The sequence below is a fragment of the Dermochelys coriacea genome, chromosome 8 (genome assembly GCF_009764565.3).
Source record: "Dermochelys coriacea isolate rDerCor1 chromosome 8, rDerCor1.pri.v4, whole genome shotgun sequence".
Taxonomy (NCBI): domain Eukaryota; kingdom Metazoa; phylum Chordata; order Testudines; family Dermochelyidae; genus Dermochelys; species Dermochelys coriacea.
In genome coordinates, this window is record NC_050075.1 from 19,258,614 (window position 1) to 19,278,276 (window position 19,663).

Here is a 19,663-nt window from a genome sequence, read left to right on the forward strand (position 1 = left end):
AGATTTTTATTTTCTATATATTAAAATGAACTTAACCAAAGGTTTCATTTTTGATAAGGGTGAAGCACTTCATTTTGACTTTAGCATTTTGGCTAATATAAAATATAATATATTAAAAGTCATAACACTAGAGTCTAAATGAAGCACTTTGACCTTATCAGAACAGAACACTCTGATGATATTTTCATCAAAATTTTGACTTATCAATACATACCCACCAAATGTTTAAATTTCTGAAATCTCTATTTTCCTGCTGAAAACTCCCATCTGAATATTTCCAACCAGTTCTATTCTAAATTCCTGCTATCTAGATTTTGGATCTAGTTTTCTTTGGCAGGGTCTTATGGTTGGGTAAAAGTCACAGTGAGTGCCAGATGGCATCACATGGGCTCAGGGAAACACAGGATCCTAACAAAGTTGAGTGGATTTTGTTGTGAAGACGCGTTAACATATTTCTTAGATTTGGGCTGAACGTGTCACTTCCCTGAGAACACTGTCAGAGATAAAAGGAGGAAATGTCAGGTATGTTGACTAATCTTCCCCACTTTTGCTTCCTGAGGTTTTGAGTTGCACCTGACCCAGCCACCTGTAAGATGTACTCATACCCTTTGTGGATGATCAAAATGAGCTGGAGGATGCTGGGCCCATTTAATAACATGGATTGTTGTGCCTTACATCATGAATGCAAACAACAAATACTGGTCAAACATGCTCAGGGTCACGCTCAGCCTTGCCAGTGATGACTGTCCTATCTTGAATGTCCTGTTTTCAGGGAAAGTTATTGAGGTGGCCTTGCTACATTTGGATTCCAGAGATTTCTCCAGGTTCGGGCTGGTATGGTATTGTGCGGTGTTTATGCAAATACTGATTTTCTCCTTCTAGTGATGGACAAGGGTAATGTGTATATCATGATTCTACTAGTTTTTTATACCAATGTGCTTGATACTGTAAGGCCTAAGGGGAAAAAAATAGATTCTGATGGAGTCAGAGGATTTATTGAGGAGGAGGCCAGTTTCAGCTCTTCTGTGTGAAGGAATATAATATCAACAGCACAAAACACATCTCACAGTTCAGCATGATTGTCAGTCCCTACTCCAGAGTATTTAGAGGGTATTAACTCACTGAAGGTATTAATCCTTTTCTTCAACAGTGAAAGATATAACATGACATAATACAATTCTGCATGATGTGCATATTCTTTCCTGATAAGTATATTTGAAGGCACCCAACATTTTAAGGAAAATAATTTTAATTCTTTTAATTTCTGCTTTAATTCTGCCTCCTTCTAACGTTTCTATGTGAGAAGGTAACAAAGCAAAGAAGGCAGGGGAATGGGAGAGAATAGCTCAGTAATTGCACTGATGTCTGAACCAAGGGACAATAGAGCAGAAATGCAAGCAGTGGGCACCAAAGACTGGATGTTTTCATTAAACACTTGGTAACCATATTTTTTTTCCATTCAAGGTTTAAGCTTTTCTTCTATTTCTGCACTGGAAAAAAGAATGTTAGCAGGAAAATCAAAGTGAAAGTTTTTCCTAATGGAAATTAGATCAATGTTGCACTGCTAATTTTTGCTGTTGTATTTTCCTGTGTAACACAACGGTAAATCTACACAGATTTGGAATTAGCCAGTCCTAGTACTTCAGAAGCAGCAAATTATTTCTAGATACACAAAATACTGTACACATGAAACTGTAACTCCATTTTCTGATTAATCTTGCAAAAGGTACAAACTTCCAGGAGGAGTATTGCTTAGGGTAATTCAGCACCTTAATCACTCTGGTGATGAATGCATTAGAAATTCTTAAGGTAGACAGGCAATTAGATAAGCATTTCTGATGCTTGTTGATCTATAGTCTATTACAGTGGAACCTTCTTGTTTTATTTTCACCGAACAAGTGCACTATAACTGGATTGCAATTAAAAGTTGGGGAGGGGCGTTTTATTTTTCTTCCATATAAATGGGACTTCACTCCATCTGAGCTCAGTAGAAGCAGGCTCCAGTTCAGTAATATTTTAATTTTCTGCTTCTGAAAGGAGGCACTGACATGAGCCAGGTATAGTGGAGGCAGGCTCTGTGCACGATTCCTCAGACACAGCTTTGCCAAATTACTTCAGTCCCAGTCTGTACCTCCTGTTATTTCAATCCTGGGCCTCTTTGGAGCACAGATTGACGTTCATACTATTGTGAGGTGTTTTTTTGTAATGGGAACAAATGGGGACTGTAATGAGACCAAATTCATTTTCCTTTGGGACTTGAGCCAGCATTTAAACTCCTGTCAGGCTAATGACTAACACACTAACCCAGAACTCCACCTACCAACCTTTCTATTGTGCTGTTCATTCATGGTTCAGCTTGGGCAACCCTCCCATAAAAGATATGCCGGAAACAAAACCCTGGGTCCAAACAGTGCCAGATTTTATAATGATCCAAACCAAAATTCCCAGATTCAAGCTGCTCCACCATCCTGATCTTTGGGAAAGTTTGATTCCAGGTCCAGAATCCAAATTTAGCAGTTCAGGCTCATCTCTGTGTCACACCCAGCAAACTAAGTGCTTGCTTCTGGAGACTTTATTCAGGCAAAACTCTGAGGACATTCAGCACGAGTTGTCCCCCATGCCTGCAGGATTTGGCCTGAAATTAAACATTACATGCTGCAAATGCTGTTAATCCTTGATAAACCCACTTGTCACCTTTGCAAATGTTAACATCTTTGCAAATGTTAACGTCAATCTGCAGTTACAGCCATTGGTATGAGGTGCATCATTTTATAAGTTGAAAAATATTAAAATGTAAACATTTTGTGGGCCAAATTCTCTGCTGGCATACAATTGTGCAGCTCTTTTGAAGTCGGGGTGCTACCTGAATCTACACTATCAATGAATTTGGGCCTACACATTATATAAATCCCCACCTCAGATTTATGGTTATATATTCATTTGGGCTCTAAGTACTATGTATATAAAATAAACACCTCCCCAGCGTATAATATTCTACTAGTAACAGAAAGGTTCTTCTTGGAACCAATGCCTCAAATGCAAATATATCATGAAGACAATGGGGTTCTATCTGGAACTCTGGAAAACTGATGGGCAGAAGTGTTAAATTTGATTGTCAGGTTTGAATGAACCCACAACCCAAAGCAAAACTCAATCTAAACTACCAAATCTCACGTGGATTTGCATTCAACCTCTAGGTGCTACACCCCACTGCACATGTGCTCTGCCTTATAATGTTTGTCTTTAATGGTGCCTTTAGCCTATCAGAACATTGGAACAAAGAACTATTAACTGGTTTGGCACTGATCTTCCACCGAAGATGCGATAAAGCAATTAATGGATATAATTAATAAAGCCATGATCTTTCATAATTTCAGCGTGAAGCCATAAATCAGTCCCCCAAGGTCACCCCAGAATCAGCCCATTATCACTCTAAAGGTCTGCAAACATTTTGGCAAATTTGTTTTGCATTTTGATTTTGACAGGGAATTAAAAGGAGATTATACCCAGAATCGGGCAAGTTCATGAGTTTACAAGTTACATATATTTTACTCAGCTAATGCAGAAATACAAATCTTCAGTACATATATCTTCACAACCTCTCACCCCAACATGCAAAATCTTAATTAGCATCAGATTCAGGTTATTAATTATTATTATTGCACCATTTCTGTGCTTGAGATGCTTTAATGTTCCTTCAAATTCACAACTTCCTGTAGTCTAATTTCTTACTAAGTTCACGGCTCAGTTTAAAGAAGACAGTTTCAAATACAAATTCCCTGCCACAGACCTACTACACATGCCAAGATTACCATTGACTCCTGCACTAAAATTTGAATACAAAATTTCCAAGTTGCTTCTAGCTCCATGGAAACGGTCAAAAGAGGACAGAAGCATTAGTGTTACTAGAAGCAACTCAGTAAGGATCTGCTAAACCAATACTATAGTATTCTCTGGGGATAAAACAGCAGCCAAAATGTTATCTGCATCTTTTCAGAGGGCATGTTGGACACAGGTCCCTCCCCTCACCTGGCAGTTACAGTAGCATTAGATACATTGAGAAGTGGACAACAGCCATTCAACATATAGAAATGTGACTTGGTTACAAAAAAGGAAATAAAAAGTTTCCAGACTCCTTGTGTGAAATCATGTTGGGCCAGATTTTCAACTCAATCTAAACTACCAAAGTGTAGTATAGTGTATAATAGAAACACATGTTCCTTTTTACAGAGTATTTAGATGCTTGCTTGGTTGAAGTGCTGTTCTAATCTGAAATGTGACTATAACAATGGCATAGTAAGGCTCCATGATTTTTTGTCTTTCATTGACTATATGTTAAGTACCTTACAAATCAGGGTGGGTTTTTTAACTGCCAGCCCTGCAAACTCAACCTAAGCTCTGAGAGCCAAGCTGGTGTCTTTCCTTATCAAGGATCATCACAAATAATCAAGGTAAATGCTACCTTCATGCACACTTGTGTAACCCTGTTGAGGTCAGTGGGTTTGGACAGTGGATTTTCTCTTAGGAAGCAATCCCTTTCCCTGCATCCCTTTCTCAAATACATAATCCTTGTTTGTATCAGCAGTCCCATTGAACTCATTGAACAATTTACCAAGGTTTGTGGTGGATTCTCCATCACTGGCCATTTTGAAATCACGATTGGATTTTTTCCCCCCTAAAAGAGAGGCTCTGGTTCAAACTGGAATGATTTCAGAGAAGTTCTGTGGCCTGTGTTATGCAGAAGGTCAGCCTAGATGATCACAGTGGTCACTTCTGGCCTTAGAATCTATTCGTCTAACTCTCAAGGGTAAGGTTTGCAAGATTGACCCCAGAGTCCCTTTTTATAGTTGAACCACATCTTGTTTTTCAGCCTCTTTGACTGAAAGGTGTTATAGAAGCATGTGAATAATTGTTAGGCTAACTCCAGACAAGACAGGATGTTGGCTGGAACTTATCCATTGCTGTGACACAAAAATGCAAAAGAAAAAATATATTCCAGCTTTTTTTAATAAAAAAAGTGACAGTCCTGCTTGCCTCTACCCAGTGCTATAAGTCAATTTCATTAGAACTAAAATACACAGTAAAAGTGTAGTCACCACACTGAGGTTCTGTAGAGTTAATGGGACTAATCTAACCAACCAGCAAGAGAGCTCAGTGTTGCTACAGCAGAGCACATCCATCATGTCGTGAGTTTATTGATCTGCCTTCCTCGCTGATTCACAGGCATCAAGTAAACGTTGATTAATTTATTTTATAAAGAATTTTGGAGAATATTTGCAAACTTTTTAGGTTAGTCTTTCTAAAATGCTCCAGTCAAGGCCCAGTTTGTCCAGCCGGGATTAGGACAGGAAGGGGACTCATGTGGTACTCCCTGTTTCTGGTGGTTGGGCTGATGGAGGAGGAGTGGTCAGGGCGTGGGTGGGACCAGGTGGATGCACATCACCCTCATTCTAGGCCTGTGGAAATGTGTTAGAAAAAAAATTACTGCTGCTGACTGTATTATCCGCCCTGTATAGCCTCCAGCAGAGATCCTGAGGGCAGCAGAAACCGGAGGAATCTCTGAAGCTGTGTTGTCAGGAAGGTGGGAGTTTATTGGAGGGCATAGTCATGGTGGAGGCACAGAACACTCATAAATGTGGCCCTGGCATCCTATGGATCTCCTGGGACCACCAAGTTTATGGACAACCTTGATGACAGGGCAATGCAGGGGATCCCTTCAAGAGAATCTTTGGGGTGATTTTCTCCTCTATCGTCTTCTCCCATGGGTTTTACCATGGGACCGGATGATCTGATAGACATTATTCCAGTCACCCGTCTGACATCACTCTGGCCTGGAAAATGTGAGGGCCACCATCTGGAATGTCACAAACCTGACAGAAATACAGCAATGAGTTTCAAGAAGACTATGCAAATGAGAAGAAGTGCTGGCTTAGAAATCACTCTGTCTTGTGTAAGTACTGTTGAAGGTGCATTCTTAGTTTATCAAGACACTGTACTTGGGAAGACACTTGAACTTAATTGGGCTGATCTTGACATTAGGGTTCCACGTATTTCTCTCATGCGTGCTAAACTCTAGCAACAGCACTGTTCCATGCAAAAAGGACTTTCTGCTCATGGATCTCCCCCTTCCGACATGAAAAGGGGCATCCAATGCTTCTGTCTATCCCTATCCCTAGGCTCTAAAAAGCACTTCACATAGAGAGAGGTGGAAAGCCAGGAGTAGACTGGGGCGAGGGCTGTAGGGACGTACATTATCGACACCCCTGCACTCAGCAGAGCGGCTGTAGGAAAGTTAATACATCCAGAGTATGTTCCTGCAAAGGCTTCTCCGTGCTGTAGCATTCCCATAAATAGGGCTTCCAAGGGCAACCAAGAGCTGGGTCAGATTCTAAGGCGGCCCAGAACTAATGTGGAGGGTTCTGTATGGACAGCCAAAGGGATCCTCTAGATCTGTGGTATGGAACCTCTGGTTTCATCCATGGGGAAGGGGAAACAAGTTCCCTATCCCTGATGAAAAGATACAGTGGAATCTCCACAAAGGTGACATCATGGAGTTTTCTGGCCCCTCTTCGGAGTGCACTCTGGCCCAATGATCATTAGTTACTATGTCATATATTTCAGAGTAGTAGCCGTGTTAGTCTGTATTCGCAAAAAGAAAAGGAGTACTGGTGGCACCTTAGAGACTAACAAATTTATTAGAGCATAAGCTTTCGTGAGCTACAGCTCACTTCATCGATGAAGTGAGATGTAGCTCACGAAAGCTTATGCTCTAATAAATTTGTTAGTCTCTAAGGTGCCACCGGTACTCCTTTTCTTTTTATGTCATATAGCGCCTGTCAGCAGGTGCCTTTCTTAGACTGCTCTAAAGCAAACACGCACACTGCCAAGTCAATGACTTAATCCCTTTCTGGGTTTTGGCTTTATTAATGAAGAAACAAACAAACGATAACAGAACTGACGTTCAGCTCAAGCCTTCTCCCCATTTTTGGTTTCTCTTACGGTTTCTGCTTCAGGGCAACCCATTCCCCGAGGAGCCATCCCCAGTCCTTTATGTCTAGAGAAGGAAATGAGCCACCTGTCCAGGGAGAGAGCAAAAGCCACTTAACTCTTTCTCAGCAAGATAATGGGAGTCTCAGTCAAACAAATCCTGTTGCTTGTCCATAGTGGGCATGTATACTCTTACTTTGTCTACATCTGATTTTGATAGATATGCTATAGTAGGAATACCCTAACCTGAGAGAAGCATTGTGAATGCTGGAAGGAACAGATTCACTAGAAATGGTCAATTTATTTGTTGTGAACACATTATTTATTGGATTGGTCTTTTTTCCTGTTCTTGAATTGCTGTGATTTACTCATTTCTTTGTTATTTAATTGTTTTGGGAATACTTTTTTCAAACACCAGACAGCTCTCAGAAAAAGACCTCCATCAAATATTTGATAGTAGGGAGTCTTTACTCAACTAAGGGACTTGTACAATTTCATTGTCCAACCAGAGAAAAATCCAGTACCATATTATGCCACCTTTACTCTCAATTGCATTGATCGGGTGAGTAAGAACAGCACAATTTGGATGTCAACAAATAAATAAATAATATAAAGTGGTACATGAAGTGGTTTTACAAATCATTTATCCTTATTAGCATGTGGTGTTATTTACAAAATAGGTAAAAACATGTAGATGATAATAATATATGATTTGTATTAGTCATCAAGAGCAGTTTATAAACAGATTACCAGTCAAATGCTCAGTTGGCATAAATCAGCATAGCTATGGAACAGCACGTATTTACTCCCATTGAGAAACTGGTCCAAACTTGTAATGACAAAGCATCTAAAATCAGATTTTAAAAAGCAGTTAAGACAAAGTTTGCATGTGCCCATAATGTATGTTTTCTTGCTAGCTGCATCAGAAGCAAGAACTCCCCTTCCCGTCTCCCACATATGTACAGAAGAATTTAAATAGGAACAAAGCTTATGTACATCAATCTATACCAATATTCAAAGAAGCTATTTACACCCTCATTGAGTTCCCTGTAGTAATACAGGCCACAAAACAGATCACAGACGCTGACCATATATTCCAAAACAGAGGCAACATGTAGGTCATGATGTGACCTACAAAAAATATATGAAGCCATTCAAAAGGGAACTGCTCACAGAGAAGCCTGTGAATATGGCATTAATGTCACTGGGTCAGTAAAGCTAACCAGTGAACTGGACAGGTGTCTACTTACTATTCAATTGCACCAGTGAAGTGTTTATTAGCTATTCTTTTAAATTAAATTGTACAGTTAAAGTTTTACAGCTTAACTAATTAATGCAATCACTCTTTTAGCTATAAATTGCTGAACACTGTCTGCAAATTTAGCTGTTCCTATATATGTTTAAAATTAGTTCCAGACTAATAAAAATAATTTGACACTGAGGCTTTTATTATATAGTGGAATTATATATTTTCTCCTACTAAAAAAGGAATCATGAAAAGTATGGCAGATTTTACTGGCGGATCATGCAAAAATAACAATTCAGTTTGTTTCTGATCAATGCCAGAGGCAGAAAACATCAATACAACAGCAGTTCAAATATAAAATGAGTGACTTGTCTATGAATGACACAAAAGTATGGTAACCTAGGAACAAAAAATATGTTCCTGGATCAGAGAAATAATAGGAAGCTAATTGTCTGCTATCAGTCTAGGTTCTTATATGGCCCTCATCACTCTAAAGCAAATACATGCATAACAATAATAAAATAAAGAAATTATTATAATAATAATTTCTACCTAACACCTGTGATCCTAGGACCTCTAAGGATTTTAGAAATAATAGTTAAGACTTACAGAGATGAATCTGGGAAGGAATATTATATCCATTTTAAAGAAAAGTGGTTCAGTGAATTTTAGCAAATCAGTGGCAAAGTAGGGATGGAACCAAGGAGTCCTGTATCCCAGTATTATTGCTTAGTGCTAATTAATACCAACGGTACTAGTTCAGAACATGGATCCAATATGTTCCGTGCACAAAGCATTCAATTGTAGCCTGGTGTTAAATTATTTATTTTACTGTCTTATAATTTTATTTATGCATTCTTATTGCTCAGCACCATAAGGGCTTTACCCCTTCTTTCACACATGTGAGGCCCGATTCTGCAACCTTTGCTCACATGAGTAGCTTTTACCTCACCTTAATACTACCAGAAAAGCTTGTCCACCATTTGTGGAGTTTGATTCAGCATATTTTTATCTGAATCTTTAGGCCTGACTCTGCTTTCAATGCAGTGTAAACCAGGCATAACTCCATTGCAATGGATGGAGTTACACCAGAGGTGAAGTAACTTAAAGGATTTACCAGTACTCCAAAGTCCTGAGCAGGGGGGCATGGCCTCAACTGGAAGAGGCGTGGCCTCAATCAGAAGAGGTGGGGCCTTTAAATACCTGGGCCCTTTAAATCAAGATTTAAAGGCCCCAGGGCTCCGGCTGCGGCTGGGAGCCCTGGGGCCTTTAAATCACCACCAGAGCTACCAGCTGCAGAGGCAGCTGGGAGCCCCGGGACTCAGGGATGATTTTAAGGGCCCCAGGCTCCAGCCGCTGCTACCACAGCGGAGCTCTGGGCCCTTTAAATCACCACCAGAGCCCTGCTGCCAGTACCCCAGGGGCTCCGGCTGTGGGGCTCGGGCAGCACTTTAAAGGGCTCGGGGCTCCAGCTGCTGCGGGGAGCCCCGGGCCCTTTAAAACGCCAGCCTGGAGAAGCCGGTGCAGTCCGGCACAGCGTACTGGCTCTTGCTGGTATGCCGTACTGGACCGTACTGGACCTTTCACCTCTGAGTTACACTAGAGTAAAACTGAGGCAAATCAGAAAAGAAGCCAGCCTCCATTATGTCAGTAAGTTAGCAACTGCAGCTATTTTAGAGTCAGACCATGCAGCTGCAAAGGTTAGCTGAGGAAGAGGTGAAAGCACAAAGTGTGGTAAAGACTTTCAAACAAAATTGTCACAGGTTCAGTCATTCAATCAAAAGAACTTGAAGCTTTTACAATTCAAGGTAAATTTAACTTTTCACTTTATTTTGTTCACTCATTATGATTTCTCTCTAAACAAAGCTGAGATTCTCATGCAACTGTCCACAGACGTTTTTCCCCTTTAGAGTTTCACTTTCCAGGGTGACAGTAAGACATCTTTCTTGACCCCAGTCCATGTAACATAAGGCATAAGCCTTTACCCTAGACATTCAAGGAAATCATAGTAAACATAATTTCACTAGTGTTCAAAATGAAGATTGAGTAATGAAGCATGGATACTAAACAGAAATTAGAGCATATTAGCTCATTTGGGAAAATGAAGGCCTCCAACTTAGGCAGATTGAAAATGGAAAGCAATGTGCATTTTACCCTTAGTTACTTTAAATAATTTTAATTCAAAATATTTAATTGCTCTTGGCCAGTAATTTTATTTTCTATAAAATGAACTAAAACAATTTTGTAAATGATAAATTTAGGAAAGAACTAGCATAATGCAATGTCTGTCCTTTCCAACAGATGATCTCCAGTAAAGGTGGATGAATTATTATTCCATTTAAAGTTATATCTGTAAAAAAAAATAGCCCCTTTTGGATTACCCAATTTTCAGATGTATTCATTATTTCTAAATATTTGACAAACAGTTTATAGGAATAATTTTCATCTTCTGGATCATTCATTAATTTGTTCCTTTTATCCATGTGTCTGTTACTGGTTTATTCTTTTTTTGGGGGGGGGGAATTGGTCACCTAAATGACATGGCTTTATTTATGCTCCAGATTGGATTACAATGATTTTCTGTTACGATTTTTTAGATGAATGAAAAATCATTAAAAAAATTTGTAAAATTTGAGGATTTGTGATATTCTCTCAATTCTTCATTAACCAGCGAAACACTTATAGATTAAACAAATATGATTCCGCAAATTGTGGTGAACTGTGGTCAAAGCTTTTATTCATGAAGAGATTTGAACATCATCTTTTTTACTAGTCGACTATCCCAGCTGTTAGCTAGATCAAGGTCCCAAATTGTGTACTTAATTCTGCACTATCCCTTGTGTCATCATTTAATCCTGCTTTGCATAGGTGTAAAAATACCACAATTCTGATTTGGTAGCATTCAGTTTTGACAACTCCTGTGATTTTATCATAAGGCTTGCGATATTTGGTGTTTTTCTTAAAGATCCAGCTCCTGGAGGCAAGTGATTATGTGAGAATCTCAGCTTTCATTAAAAAATATACTATGTTTCTAACCCTAGTGGATATGGAGAAAAGTCAGAAAATGTGACTTGAGAGAGCGTACTCAAGAAATTGAAAGAATCCAAAATGAATTTTTCTGTTAATATCACGATTTTTAAGCCAATTTCATATTTTGGGGAGGTCTGAAAGTTTTTTGGACAATTCTGAGTACTGAGCATTCCATCACCACTTTGTCAGGTTTAAATGTTGGCTAAAGGGACCCCGCCATGGAGAATCCAGCCACGAAGTTGTAAAAGATAAACATGTTAAAAACCAACATGGAGCCAGATCTTCAGGTGGTATAAATTGACAGAGTGGTTTCACCATCTTGGAATGTGGCCCAGTACTTTGATGTAAGGAATTCTGTTTTAAGTTGAATGAAAACAATTACCTTGTCGACTTAAGCATTCTCCTGCTTGTCTTGAAATATGTCTTGAAACCCAAATATGGCAAAAGAATGCCCATGAATCAGAATGTGAAAGTGAGCAGAAATCAAAGTAACATTGACAGGTCAGCTTGCATTGTGCACTTCTGGATTACACAAAGTCAACAGAAGGCATAGATGTGAACAATGAAGCCAAGAGATGATCAAATAGATGGTTTCTGCTGTGGAGAGAAATATCTTCAGCCTTCCATTATTTGCTAAAAAAGGAGAAATTATTGTTTGCATTCTCAAGCTACTTAGCTTTCATCTCTTCAGTTTTGCTTTTATTGTACAAAAGAACTCTTACTGTACTGAACACTATGAAGGAGATGTGTACCACGTGTGTCATTGAAATAACAAGTATCACATCTTTTATGTTAATTTCTTTTGGTCCTATGAGCCTTCCAATTGCATATTGTGACAGGTAGAAAATAAAAATGAAGTCAATCAATAAAATGAATGCTAATATAGAAAATTATAACTAAAAGTAGGATGGAAGCTCTGCAAGGAAGCTGTAATATGGCCCTTTGCTTTTCATTTGGATGCAAATATTTTATGATGCCAATTTAGATTAGATTCTACAAGATGGAGACTTACTTAAAAGTCTAGTTTTTCTGCAATGACTCCTGCTCTCTCATCTTGCTGGCTGAACACCAGCAAGTCAAGACCATGTGAGAGGAGGGGGCATAACATTTAGTTCAGCCATAGATAAAAGTATGTGCTAAAACTCTTTGTAAATAATATGGGGTTATTGTGGCATGTCAATGGGACAGCCACCAACATACCAAGGTGAGGTACTACCAGTAGGTACTGGTGAGACCTCATCTGGAATACTGTGTGAAATTCTGGTCTCCCATGGTTAAGAAAGATGAATTCAAACTGGAAGAGGTGCAGAGAAGGGCTTCTAGGATGATTGGAGGAATGGAAAATGTACCTTAAAGTGAGGAATCTCAAGGAGCTTGGCTTGTTTAGCCTAACCAAACAAAGGCTGAGTGGAGATATGATTGCTCTCTATCAATACATCAGAGGGACACCTCCCAGGGAGGGAGAGGAGTTTATACAAGTTAAATGCCAATGCTGACACAAGAACAAATGGATATAAACTGATAATCAGCAGTTTAGGCTTGAAATTAGATGAAGGTTTCTAACCATCGGAGGAGTGAAGTTTGGGAACAGCCTTCCAAAGGGAGCAATGCAGACAAAAAATCTAACTTCTTTCAAGACTGAATTTGATAAGGTTTATAGAGGAGATTGCCTACAATGGCATGTGACCCATTTGCAACTGCTAGTAGCAAGTATCGCCAACAGCCAGAGATGATGCACTAGATGAGGAAGGCACTGAGTTACAGAAAATTCTTTCCCAGGTGTCTGGCTGGTACGTCTTTCCCACATGCTCCAGGTTCAAATGATCACCATATTTGGGATTGGGAAGGAATTTTTCCCCAGGTCAGATTGGTAGGACCCTGGTGGTTTTTCATCTTTCTCTGCAGCATAGGTCACTTTCTGGTTTAAAATAGAGTAAATGGTGGATTCTCTGTAACTTGAAGTATTTAAATCATTATTTGAGGACTTCAGAAAGACATCCAGTGGTTATGGGTCTATTACAGGAGGGGGTGGGTGAAGGTCTGTGGCCTGCGATGTGCAGGAGGTCAGACTAAATGAGCAAAATGTTCCCTTCTGGCCTTAAAGTCTCTGAGTCTATGAGATAGGACTGGGGACATCCAGAGCTAACAAGCAGGAGCTGCTACAACTTGAACCAAAGAACAAAGTCTCATTAACTGTGACTGTAACAGACTCATATCCTCTTGGATCAAGCACAGTGGCGGACTTTTAACACATGCTCACCAGTGGGTTACATAGACTTGAGCCAAATAGCTGAGGAAATGCAAAAGATGCACTGACCCAATGGGAACTTCAGGAATTTGTTCACAGCTCTGTCTCTGGGAGCACCAGGGCATCCATTGCTAGTGAGTTCCGAGGAGATGGTATGATGGGATAATGGGATTTTGGTAAGTAATTGATCTTTAAATATGCAGGGTAAATAGGCCAAATCCCCTGAGATGGGATATTAGATGGATGGGATCTGAGTTACTATAGAAAATTCTTTCCTGGGTATCTGGCTGGTGAATCTTGCCCATATGCTCAGGGTTTAGCTGATTGCCATATTTGGGGTCGGGAAGGAATTTTCCTCCAGGGCAGATTGGAGCATGGGGCATGGTTGACTTGAGGGAGGCTTCTCTGCTCCTTGAAGTCTTTGAACCATGATTTAAGGACTTCAATAGCTCAGACATGGGTGAGGTTTTTCATAGGAGTGGGTGGGTGAGATTCTGTGGCCTGCGCTGTGCAGGAGGTCGGACTAGATGATCAGAATGGTCCCTTCTGACCTTAGTATCTATGAATCTATGAATCTATAAGGCGCACATCCCTATCCCCTTCCTGTGTCTCTGAGGAGGCCAGCATTTATATGGGGCTTTGCCAGAGTAAGTGCTGAAGGATCAGACTTTTCACTGGTGTCTTGTATTATAATATCCCCAACATGCTAGGATCCAATCTCAACTCACTTTAAGATAAACTCATTGAAATGATTGTGATGTCACAAAAGGGCCATATTCTGTTCCCAGGAGCAAAGCCTGAGTAAAAGGGCTTTTTTTAAGACATCTATTGGCGTGATGAGTGTTTCCCCTTAACACACAACAAGGGACCACTAGAACCTGGGATGTGGCTGCTACTAACACGTTATGGAAGAAGAGGAGGATGCAACCCACCGAGATGTGAATTTGGGTCTTTCCTGTTCCCAGGCCGTACTTTCTCCATATCCCTGGCCTGTCCACATTCCACTCTCACAGCAGGGACTGGCAGAATTCCATACATGGTATCTCTGCCTGGGCCTCATTGCAGCAGAAACATCTCAGAAACATGAGATTTGTGTTGCAATTGGAGCCTTGAAAGCTAATGAAGAGAGGCCGAGATTTGTCTCAAAATTGATACAAGACAATAGTTGTGGGTTCAGATTATTTCATTCCTTTGAGAACCGTATTAATCATTTCGGAATCAAGAGCAAATCTGATTTTGTCTGCAAAGCTATTTGACTGAAGTGCAAGGCCATGATTCACTGTGTCCTTCCCTCCTCCCTCCGCAAGCTGGGCAATGGGGTTGTAAGGGTCAAGTCCAAGAACCCCGGGGGCAGAACAAGAAACGTGTCAGGAACTGCTGTGTTTGGGGAGGAATTATGGGAAGTAGTGGCTAGAGATGGGCAGTTGGTGTTATTCCTCACCCAGGGTGACTGTAAAGATGGAGATATCCTGATTCTCAAGTTATTCCCACAGAGCTCTCTGGCAGCTTAAAGCCGCTAGTACTCCACACCACGTGACTTTGGAAAGTATGCAGTAAACATAGCATTAGCATTTCATCCTGTGCCTGGGGTCCCCATTGTCTGCATGTCCTCTGCAGATGCAGGTTTAGCAGTGTCATAAATATAAAGGGAAGGGTACCCCACCATTCTGTATACAATGCTATAAAATCGCTCCTGGCCAGAGGCAAAACCCTTTCACCTGTAAAGGGTTAAGAAGCTAAGGTAACCTCCCTGGCACCTGACCCAAAATGACCAATGAAGGGACAAGATACTTTCAAATCTGGAGGGGGGAGTAGGGGGCGGAACAAAGGGTTCTGTCAGTCTGTGTGATGCTTTTGCTGGGAACAGATCGAGAATGCAACCTTACAACTCCTGTAAAGTTAGTAAGTAATCTAGCTAGAACATGCATTAGATTTTCTTTTGTTTAATGGCTGGTAAAATAAGCCGTGTCTTTTTGTAACTTAAGGTTTTGCCTAGAGGGATTCTCTATGTTTTGAATCTGATTACCCTGTAAGGTATTTACCATCCTGATTTTACAGAGGTGATTCTTTTATCTTTTCTTTAATTCAAATTCTTCTTTTAAAAACCTGATTGATTTTTCATTGTTCTTAAGATCCAAGGGTTTGGGGTCTGTGTTCACCTGTACAAATTGGTGAGGATTCTTATCAAGCCTTCCCCAGAAAAGAGGGTATAGGGCCTGGGGGAATATTTTGGGGAAAGATGTCTCCAAGTGGTCTCTTTCTTTGTTCTTAGTTTAAAACGCTTGATGGTGGCAGCATACAGTTCAAGGACAAGGAAAAGTTTGTTCCTGGGAGAAGTTTTTAACCTAAGCTAGTAAGAATAAGCTTAGGGGATCTTTCATGTGGGTCCCCACATCTGTACCCTAGAGTTCAGAGTGGGGAAGGAACCTTGACCGGCAGCATTGTTCAAACTGCACATGCATTTCACCTGTTTCATCTGCTAGACTGCAGCATTCCCCTGGGTGAACTAAGCAGAGTCAGTTTATGAATCATCCTCTGAAATTACATGTTTATTGGTTACCCTTAAGAGCATGCTCTGGACACGTCACTCCACACTCAGTGTGTCACAGGAAGAATACTTTTCCATGTACTAGCCCCAGCTAGGAAGATTATCTTCAAGCAAATCAAACTAGATTCAAATCAAAATAAATTAAGATTGTTTTATCAACGCCCATGTCAGTGTGTAAAACAAATGGTGAATACACAAGCTCTGTAACAGTTAGCACTTTTCTGTGCTTTCTGTGTTCAATTGCTCTGTACACACTAGCTGATTAGTCCTCACAGCAGTTCTCCCAGTACATTTGTCATTGTTATCTGCCCATTTCACAGGCAGCAGAGTTCATGATATAACCAAAGCCACAGATGGAGCTGGTGTCAGTTCAGGGATTAGAACTTCCTTTTTTACTAATTTCTAGGCTTAAACCACTGGACCACATTGGTCCACTAATAGGCTTGATTCTGCTCTCATTTACACTGATGTAAATCAGGAGTGACTCCATTATACTGGGAGTGAAACCAGTGTGAGATCAGAGTTAGATCCATTGACTTCATTAGAGTTACACCGGATTTAAATCAGAGTTAGTAGGATCAGAATCTAGCCTATTATCTTTTTATGGTAAGAGGAGAGCTTTTATGCATTTGTAAACTGTGATATTAACTGGATAAAAGGAATAAAAGGCAAAGGATGGGTAATAGAAACCAAAACCTGAAAATGACTCTGGCATCATATTGTTAGTAGAGTTACACAGTGTTTCTCTGACTTGAATACTATGAAGTCAGTTATTCTTTGTAATAACAATGGAGAAATTATGCATCCGCTTTCCAGCTGCATTAAAGTTTTGATAATAATAAAAGGTCAAGATGGTTCCACCATGCATTTATAAATGATAATAGCCTGTTGTTTGTTATGCACAACCACATTCTAGTGCTGCACCAGTGTTATCTTCCCATTAAGTAGAGGCTGAAACAAAAGAGAGTAGGATAACAGAAGACCTGTGTTAAAAGCTTACTGAGCTAGAAATAACCACTGGAAACAGAAGGACAATATGACCAGAGGCCACTGAAAGATGCTGGGGCAAACGTAGCCAAAGGCAGTTACCTATTGTTTGTATTATAATACCTAGAGATCCCAGTCAGGGTTGTGTTGGGCACTGCAAAAGCAAGTGGACAAATTCAACTCCAAGGTCAGGGCCAGCCTCAACCAGTGTAGACCCTCGCAGAATGGCCAAGCCAGCAAGTCCAACAGGAGGGAGGTTACAGTGATGGAGAGCTCCAGAGGATCCACTTATAGGTGGTGGAGTTCCAAAAGTCAACAAGGCTGTCCTGGGAAAGGGTTTGGTCAGATGCATCAAGTCAGCAACTCCGCTCAGACACCTCTGCTGGGGGGATTCCCACGAATTTCCCAACAGAGATGAAGTTGCCCATTTCCATTGGAAATGCCTCCTGCTGTCCCCTGAGGGTGAATCGACCAGAGGTGCAGACTCACCCCCTTTAAAAATGGGATTGATTCTGGCTCAGTGGGTGCAACATCCATTGACTTAATTGTACCTGCTTGTGCCAGGGCTGAATTTAGTCCCCAGATCCATTTATATGACACTCACTTTTTAGTCCCAATGCCAAATCACTGCAAGCTACGTTACTATATACATATGAGTTCACCCACACCAGGTGTAAGCCTATTGAAGTCAATGGAATTACCATGAATTTACACCAGCATAAGAGGAATCAGAATTTGGGCAGAATCATGTCAACATTTAGAGCACAGCTGATTTTGGCCTGGTGTTTGTACACTGGTGGAATGAACACACAACAGCAGGCCTGAACAATGGGAATTTTGCTTGAGCCGGGATTGAAGAATCAAATCCAGTATTATTGGACATAATGGACCCTACATGACACTAACATGCTTCCCAGAGTTCAAGCAGTTCATGGAGTGTACATCAAGGCAGAATCTAGCACAATGAATGCAGGGCATTTAGAAAGGAGAATCTGACCTTTCCTGGTACAATGGTGCCTGGGACATTTCTGAGTGCAAATCCATAGGTTTAAAAATATGGTTTGACATTTTTTCTCCCAAGGTCTTAATTTAAATTTTTAATATCTATACCTAGAGCTATCTATGCATCCATCCCTAGGCCATAAGGTATATGTTCAGTATCTTATATCCATTTATATTAATGGAAACAAATGAAGATAGGCACAAATTAGTATTTAGTGCCATAAAACAGACCAAATGCATTATATAGGTCTATCCTAAGTGCCATAATGAAACCAAGGGACAATAATTCAATAACTGAAGAATATATCTTACACCACCCCAACTGGAATGTTTCTTCCGTTACTGGCAGTGAAAACAGCACATGTACTGTACATACAAAGACATGCAGCTCAATGTGTGAGTATATTCATACACATACACACACCCCTCTTCCATAACAACAAGATCTATATAGAAACATTTTTAAAAAGACAGTCTAAAAATGGAAGCTCACACAAAGCCACAGCAAAACAAAATAGGTAAATCTGTGCTGCAAACAAAATTAATCAGAGTGGCTCCTTCTACACTGCTCTTGGCTTAGCTGCACTTACTACCCCAAATGCTATTTCACTAAGGCCCAACCTAAGTATCTAGGAGTTACTGAGGCTCAAACTAAGCCCTGTGAAAAAATACATTCCTTTTTTTTTTGATTAACAACCATCTTCAGTGCATCCCATTTTGTCACAGCAAAGGGAAGAAGATGAAAAATAAAAAAAGGGATTTGAGGAGTATTTAGAGCATGAGGTTAGCTAAGATGACTTCTTGGAATATTGTTTTATTAAGTCTGCTCCTAATCAGCCCATCCCCTCCTCCTCTCTCCATCTTTCTATATCTCCAGCTCTCTCACTCCATCCCTCCCATCCCTCCCATCTCTCCCGCCCTCATGCTCTCTCTAATAGCTCAGATGGAAGTCATTGTTTCACAGACATAATAAAGATACTCAGAGCAACCAGATCAGAAAATACATCATCAGCGTGAGAATAATGACCCTCCGCCACAATCATTAATAACAGCAATAAAGGCAGTGCTGGCTCTGCTGCTCACCATGTCGAAACCAGGAGAAGATGCTGAAAGGCGAGGGATGTGCAAGCTGAATCCATTTTCCCTGTTACTGAGGCTGCTTCAAAGCCCAACATCAGCAGCTGCTGGGATTTCCCTCCGCCCCCCCGCCCACCCCTCTGCTTGGTGATGCTGAGGATGTAAACCACCCGCCCACCCAGAGCAGCAATAGCCAGCCACCTCCCTCCTAGGAGGAGGAGGGTGATGAGCTGAGTGAGCGAGAACCTGGAATTGCAGAAGGCACTGCTGCTCCCTCCTCCCTCCCCTGCTGCAGCGCTGAGCTCTCTCTAGGCGCCATGGCAACAGCCATAAAAGATGGAGGGAAAAGGAGGAGATGGGGGAGGGAAGAGCAGGGAGAGACTGAGGCTTATTCCCAGAAGCTGCTTCAGCCAAGGGAGAAACACTTCAGTGGCCATTACAGCTAATCAAAAAGGGCGAAGCTTGCCCTAGGCTAAGCAGGGCCCCCCTATAGACGCTAAAGGTCCCATTTCGGAGAGCTTCCTTAGCTGAGTCAGCA

The 19,663-nt window shown here is 40.8% G+C and overlaps 1 protein-coding gene across 3 annotated transcripts in view; it reads right to left on the minus strand.

Moving 5' to 3' along the window:
• The window catches only part of JAKMIP2 (janus kinase and microtubule interacting protein 2), a 105,114-nt gene extending 85,843 nt beyond the window's left edge, over positions 1 to 19,271 (minus strand). For 2 of the 3 annotated variants that reach the window (XM_043490664.1, XM_038414734.2), the window contains exon 1: positions 19,132 to 19,271. The gene's annotated coding sequence lies outside the window, so the exon portion shown is untranslated. The remainder of the gene's footprint in view (positions 1 to 19,131) is intronic. The other variant, XM_043490663.1, reaches the window with a different exon arrangement.
• Positions 19,272 to 19,663: the final 392 nt, after the last annotated feature.